We start from the raw sequence: 7,928 nt of genomic DNA, 5'->3' as shown, positions 1-7,928 counted from the left end.
TGTCATGGAGGGGAAGGAGGTATACTTCCCCCGATTGATCAGGCGAGGCATGTGGCGAGCACACATCCGTGGCCTACTACCATTTCCCACATTGGTCACTAGCATGATTGAGTTAGCCGGTGTCCCATGGAGGGACGATGACATGACACCACCACCCCCAGACGACGACGAGAAGGAAGTTACTATTCCGTGGGGTACGTGGGTGCACGAGAAGCCTCTATCTAGGCGTCGCTCTCGAGCTAGAGCAGCAGTAGAGGCAGCTAGACCTTCATCTTCCACAACAGCGGCAGGACCATCTTCTTCTTTAGCAGCAGTAGCACCTTTACCACCACCACCAGCACCCGAGCCGACATATCAGCTAGTACAGCACCTGTTTCGCTTCATGGAGCGCAGGAGCGTCGTATCATGCGACGTCTCGATCGCATAGACTAGGTGTTTATATCACAAGGCATTGAGCTACCCCCTCTCCCCGACTCTCCCGCTTCCGATGAGGAGGAACACGAGACAGAGCACGAGGAGGAGCATGTTGAGGAGCCGGTTCAGCAGGAGGCTCCTCCACAGATGCATGCTACTCAGGAGACCCAGCAGCCTCCCAAGGAGCCAGTGCCCCAGCCGGAGCCAGCTGCGACTGTTGATCCTCACCATGAGCCCGATCAGTAGTATCGAGGACGATGCTTCATCTTAAGTGTGGGGAGGTCACCGTCGTAGCACCCCGGTGGATTTGGTGAACATTTTTGAACACTATCACTTAGTTTATCTTATTTTGCTTTATTTTGTACTATTTTAGGATTATTGTACATATTTGCTATTGTGGATACTTTTATTTTGGTTATTGCACACTTTTATTGTAGATATTGCATTTTAGCCTTGTGGTTGTGATTTGAAAAATGTTTTGAGTTGTTGAAACCTTAGTTAAACCCTTTGTGCATAAAAGAATTTGTTTTGATTGAAAAAGAGGGCAAACTAAGGAATTTTATAATTTTTTAATTACAACATTTCATTTAGAATAAGCTTAATCAAAACAATGAATTTTTCCAAGGAATTTATAAAAAAGGACACCACCCCAATTGAGTGAAAAATTTTTGTGGAACTTGCATGGATTTATGCTTTTATGGATCATGTTTTGAGCTAAGAACACAAGATTGTGAGTTTTGAGCCTATTGTATGGTTACATCTTATAACCACTTATTTTCCTTCTTGTGTGAAATTGTTCTCTTCATATGATTGTGATCCTTGATTTGTTTAATTCTATATGTCCAATTATTCCTTGTATTCTTGCATCTATATGATTGAGGCCATTATTTCATTAGCTCACTTACTCAAATAGCCTACCTTGTACTCTCCATTGTTAACCAATTTTGAGCCTACGCTTAACCCAATTGTTCTTTATTTTAGCACATTACAAGCCTAAAGCGGAAAACAATAGAGTCCCTTATTTGGATCTTTGATTAGCTTAGGCTAGTGAGAGTGTTTTATATTCAAGTTGGGGAGATTGGGAACATTGGTTGGGATAAAAGGGTGCTTTGTATTTTTATATTTGGGAATTGGGTACATACTCATGCATTAATCAAATGTTAAACCTTATGACTTGATGATCTTGTATGTAGTTTTGAAGGAAAGAAAAAAAATGAGAAAAACAAAAGAAAAGAAAAAAATATATGGAAAAGAAACGAAAAGAAAAAAATATGCAGAGAAAAAAGAAAGAGAAGAAAAGAAAGAAATAAAAAGGGGACAAAATGCCCCAAAGTAAAGTTCAATAAGGATCAATGCATAAGTGTTAGAAAATGAAAAGAAAATGCATGAGCTTGTAAAAAAATGAAAAATGGGTAGTTAGGCTAGAACTTAATTGTATAGGTCATCATAGGTTAGGTGGGAAAGTTTAAGCTCATCAAAGATTCAAACTCTAGTCCACTTGACTATACATGATCCTACCTTGACCCTAGCTCCATTACAATCTTTGGGAAAGACCTCATTATATTTGTATGCATGCATTGAATGATTGTTGATTGTTAGATGAAGAACAAATTTTGGAAAGCATGATTAGGGGAGAATTGAGTGAATCATCCCCTAAACACTTGAGTGCATAGAGGCGATACACATCCGGTGAGGGTTCGATTGCTCAATTGCATGTATTCACTACCATCATTCTATTCATGCAAGTTTGTAAACCATATGTGATAATTCAATTCAATTATGGGTTGGATTGTGATTCTCATTACTCTAGCCCTTATGTTTATATATGTTCTCTTAGAAGTTGAATTGTTTTGACCAAGCATTTGCATTCATATAGTTAGTTGCATTTAGATAGTTTAGTTGCATTGAATAAATGTCATACCCTTTGCTTCATTCTTGGTTTAGCATGAGGACATGCTAAGGTTTAAGTGTGGGGAGGTTGATAAACCCCTTTTTAGGGTTTATCCTGTGTTGAATTTAGAGCATTTTGATAACCTTTCATCACATTTATTCAATGAAATAGCATGATTTTGTGATTGTCTCCTTATTTATTCTTAGATATGAAAACATGCTTTTTAGACCTTTAATTTGATGATTTTTATCTTTCTTTGATTTCATTAGATTCCTTGATGTGTTTGCTAGTGATTTCAGATTGAAAAGGGCTAGGAAAGGATCAAAGGAGTGGAAGGAAAGCATACAAAGTGGAGAAATCATGAAAAGCCAAAGATTTGGAAAAAAGCCCAAGGGGGCGCGCGCGCACTATGCGCCTACGCGCGGATTGTGAAATGCTCCAGGGACGTGTATGCGTGCTGTGCGCGTACGCGCTGAAGGCCGCACGTGACTTTTAAAGAAGAACTCGTGTCTGGCGATTTTGGAGGGTTTCTGGCCCCATTTGAAGCTGAGTTTTTGGTAGGAAAAGGCTAAATAGACCAAGGAATGAAGGGGGAGAGAAGAGACAACACACATTACACATTAGGCTTAGTTTTAGTTAGTTTTAGAGAGAGAAGCTCTCACTTCGCTCTAAGATTAGGATTAGGATTAGGTTTAGGTCAATAATCTTAGATCTAGGTTTTAACTCATGCTTTCATCTACTTCTACTCTTGAATTCTTTGTTGTTACATTGATCATTCTTCTACTCTTTTGATGTAATTTCCTTTATGTTGTTTCTATGCTTTGATGTAGATCTACTTTTGTTCATTCTATTTTCTTTCAATTTAATTTGAGGTAATTCATAATAATTGTGTTTCTTTTGATTGTTGTTATTAATTCTTTGCAATTAGTTGTTGTTAGATTTTATTCTTGTTGTCAAATTACTATGTTTTCCTTTTATGCCTTCCAAGTGTTTGATGAAATGCTTGGTTGGATTTTAGAGTAGAATTTTATGCTCTTAGCTTGGGAAGGTAACTTAGGAACTCTTGAGTTACTAATGTCCAATTAATTGACGATTGGGAGCCATTAACTCTAGATCTCACTAATTGAATTAGTGGAGAGCTAGAACTTATGGACTTGGATTGATATAGCTCACTTGACTTTCCTTTACTACTAGTTAGAGGATGACTTAGTGGGATTGATCCTTGCCAATTCTCATATTGTGGTTAGTGATAAGGATAGAGATCCTTGACCACCAAACCTTGCCAAGACCACTTTATCATTTACATTTCTATTGCCATTTATTTTTCTTGTTTCTTATCCAAAACCCCAAAATATACAACTCATAACCAATAACAAGAACACTACCCTGCAATTCCTTTGAGAGACGACCCGAGGTTTAAATACTTCGGTTATTAGAATTATTAGGGGTTTGTACTTGTGACAAGCAAAATTTTTGTATGAAAGGATTATTGATTGGTTTAGAAACTATACTTTACAACGAGACTTCATTAGAGAAATTCTAAACCGTCAATTTTCCGTTCATCAGTAGAGCTTCTATGGGACCTACTGGTCCTGAGAGGCTAGGGAATTCAAATTCCCTGCCTTTCTTATAGGCATTGAACGCCTAGCTTGTGCACTATTGCTGGCGTTCAACGCCAGCTGCCTCCTCTCTATAGGGCGTTGAACGCCCAGGAAGGACCTCCTTCCTAGCATTTAACGCCAGGTCTTCTACCATTTTGGACATTGAATGCCTAGCCTTTGCTCCTTGGCTGGCGTTCAACGCCAGCAACACTCCATCCAGAGTGTTCTATTTTCATTGCTGAACATTTCTGTCTCTGTTCTGACTACTGCACATGATCATGAACCTAAAGAAATAACTTAAACATACAAATTAAAAGAAATAAAAATAACTTAATTAAGGTTGGGTTGCCTCCCAACAAGCGATTCTTTAATGTCATTAGCTTGACGGACAGCTCCTTTCAAGGAGGAAAATAGTCATAGAGGAATAAATCCTTACTCCTTACTGGGAGCTTCCTTCCTGTGCTCTCATGGAATGGCTTAATAAGCTCAAGAGACAGGATTTTGTTTACTGCCTGAGGCAGGGTTGGGCTTGCAGTAATATGCTGGTGTCCCTTAGTGCCACTTCCTTCTTTCATGGTGAATACCATGATGAGATAAGTGAATACCACCATCTTCCATGGTGAAAATCTTTCAGTAGGAAAATAGTCATAGAGGTACATCCAACACCAAACTTACGTTTGGTCTTAGGAGGGATTGAATGAGTTCCATCCAAGGGAGGAGGCTTGAATGCTGAATCTTTTATGCAAGTGCCTCCCTTGTCAGGGGGTAATGGAGGGTCAAGAACCTTGAACACCATCCAATCCTTATGCAAGGTAATCCTTGTTTCTTGTGCCTTTTGGATTCCCGTCTTCTTCATCCCAGATGAAAGTATCAGATTAATACTTGACCCTTGGTCACACAGAGCCTTCTCAAAGGTCATGGTGCCTATGATACAAGGACTCAGGAAGCGTCTAGGATCTAGAAGCATCTGAGGTAGCTTTTTCTGAACCAAAGCATTGAGTTTTTTGGAAAGCAATGGAGGTTCTTCCTCCAAAGGCTTTGTACCAAATAGCTTGGCATTCAACTTCATAGTGTCTTCAAGATACCGAGCAACTTGCTCTTCCCTAGTGTCTTCATCCTCATCAGAGGATGAGTGTTCATCAGAACTCATGCATTGCAGAAGTGCATGAAAAAGAACCTCTATGGTCTCTATATAAGCTTTGGCTTCCTTTAGTTCTTGGATAGGGATTTCTTGAGTAGGTATTGAGTACTCAGGGGGTGTGCCTTTACTAGCATTCAACGCCAAATCTGATGGCTCTTTGGGCATTGAACGTCCATGCTGTACACCTTTACTGGTGTTAAACGCCAGTTCCCCTACCATTATGGGTGTTGAACGCCCAGCCAGTGCTCCCTGGCTGGCGTTCAACGCTAGCTTTGCTGTCTGTATGGGTGTTGAATGCCCAGTGAGGGCTTCCTCACTAGTGTTCAGCGCCAGGCTCTTGGCCAATTTGGGCGTTGAACGCTCAGTGAGATCTTCCTCATTGGCATTCAATGCTTTCCCAGTTTCTCCAGATTTGGCCTCTGCCTCAGTGATAAGGGTCAGACGCTCTTCTCTTGGATTCACTTCTGTGTCTCTGAGGAGAGTGTTAGGGTGTCTCTGTAGTTTCTGAGGAAGGTTCCTCTGAATGACTGCATTGCACTCCTTAGTAAGAGTTACTGTCTCTACTTCCCTCCAATCCCTCTTGTTGTTCAGTATTTCCTTCATGAACTTAGCATATGAAGGTATTTGTTCAAGAACCTCTGCAAAGGAGATTTTAATCTCCAACTTCTTAAAGGCTTCTAAGAATTTGGCAAATTGCCTATCCTTTTCTGCTTTCTAGAGTCGTTGAGGGTATGGTAACTTGGTCTTGTACTCATCAATCTTGTTTGATGAAGGTTGAGTACCTTGTGTCTTGGAAGGGGGGTTACTAGCTTGCTTAGGATGGTTATTATCAGTATGTGATTGGCCTCCCTTGCTTGGGTGTTCAACGCCCATATTGTTGTCCCCTTCCTGGCTTTCAACGCCAGGGCTACTATTCCCTTATGGGCGTTTAACGCCCTTGTTGTTGTCCCTGATTGGGCATTTAATGCCTTCAGAGACATCTTGGACATCAGTCTGGGGTTCCTCTGTTAGCTTTTCTTCCCTTGATCTCCTATTGCGCTGAAGTTGGGTGTTTAAGGATTTTCCACTCCTCAGTTGAATAGCCTGGCATTCCTCTATTATCTGCTTAGATAACTGCTACCTTGTTTGACTTAGCTGGGCTTCTATATTTCTGTTAGAAGCCTGAGTTTCTCACAAAGCCTCTTGTAGTTCCAGTAATTACTAGGCAAGGGCATACAACTGATGAGTCAATGGGCCATCCTATTCTGGAGGGTTAGGTTCAGTAGATACTGCCTTAACCTCTCCTTTTATGGAAGTCTCAGCAGATGAGTACAGATGTTGATTAATGGCAACTGTCTCAATAAGCTCTTGAGCTTCTTCAATGGTCTTTCTCATGTGTATGGAACCACCAGCAGAGTGATCCAAAGACATTATAGCCATGTATGAAAGTCCATAGTAGAAGATGTTTAATTGTACCCATTCTGAAAACATTTCAGTGGATATTTTCTTAGCATCCTCCTATACCTCTTCCAGGCATCATAAAGAGATTCATTATCTCCTTGTTTGAAGCCTTGGATATCCAGTCTCAGCTGGGTCATCTTCCTTAGAGGAAAGTATTGTTTAAAAACTTGTCTACTAACTGCTTCCAAGTTTTCAGACTAGATCTGGGCTGGTTATCCAACCACCTCTTTGCTTGGTCCTTCACAGCAAAAGGAAAGAGCAATAGTTTGTAAACATCTTGGTCTACTCCCTCATTGTGTATTGTGTCAGTAATCTTTAAGAAATCTTCCAGGAACTCAGTAGGTTCTGATGACAAGTCATCCTAGCCTAGTTTCACTAGTCTTTTCTTTGTTTTTATTAGGTTTTATGCACTTTCTTGCATTGTAAGTAAGTAATTTGGAGTGGAATTGCATATTTTATTAAATCAACTAACCACCCTTTAATTGATACAAAATCATGAGGTCTAAGCAAAAATTAATTGAATTATGAATGAATTTTAAACCTTGTGAATTTGGTGATACTTTGATTGGTTGTTTTGACTACTTGTAGGTGAAGAAAGAAGAAAATAAGAAAAGCGTGGCCTAAGGAGTGTACCCAAAGGAAAGGAAAAGCGTGGCATCATCAAAGAAGGGTGGAAGCCAAGTTGAGTAAATGAACCGAGCTTCACAAGGAATAAAAGGAGAAAGCAAGGCACAAAGCTCAGTTTACTTAGTTAACTGAGCACCAAAGAAAGCAATGCAAGGACACAAAGCTCAGTTCACTAAGTGAACTTTATCGGGGGTTCTCCAAAATTAATTCAAAGCAAAATTCCAAGGAGTGAAGCCACAATATCTCGAACTCATGACCCAAGGAAAGCAAGGAACGATCCTTGCAAGGAAAATAAGAGAAAATGGCCAAAAAGCCTCCTCCAAGGTTCAAACGAGGAACCTCAAGCTACTTGGCTTGCAAGGAAAATAAGCAAAAGTGAGTTGGCTAGGATTCGAACCTGGGAGCTCATGCAAGACAAGGGAGGAGCGCTACTCTTGGTGAAAGGAAAATGAGCCAAGATGGCTCTCCCAAGGTTCGAACCAAGGAGCTTCATGAAAGGCAAGGAAGGAGCAATCCACTCTTCCAAGGAAATTAGCATCAGAATTGCTTCCACCAAGAGTTGAACCTGGGAGCTTGAAGGCCAAAGCAAGGCGCCACAATGGGGAGCTCAGTTGGTTTTCCCAATTGAGCGCTACTCTCCCCTACTTCCCACGCTTTGGTGCAATAAGAAGCACACCAAGGAAGGATCCATGCGCGCAATTGACACGGACAAAGGAGCTGTGACACGCACAATGGGGCACACGAAAGCAAGACATAGAGCTCAGTTCAAAATTCCAACTGAGCTCTATTGAAGATCAACTTGAACAAGGCTGGG

The sequence above is a fragment of the Arachis hypogaea genome, chromosome 11 (assembly GCF_003086295.3).
Source record: "Arachis hypogaea cultivar Tifrunner chromosome 11, arahy.Tifrunner.gnm2.J5K5, whole genome shotgun sequence".
Lineage (NCBI taxonomy): Eukaryota > Viridiplantae > Streptophyta > Magnoliopsida > Fabales > Fabaceae > Arachis > Arachis hypogaea.
Note: the sequence above shows the minus strand (reverse complement) of the source record.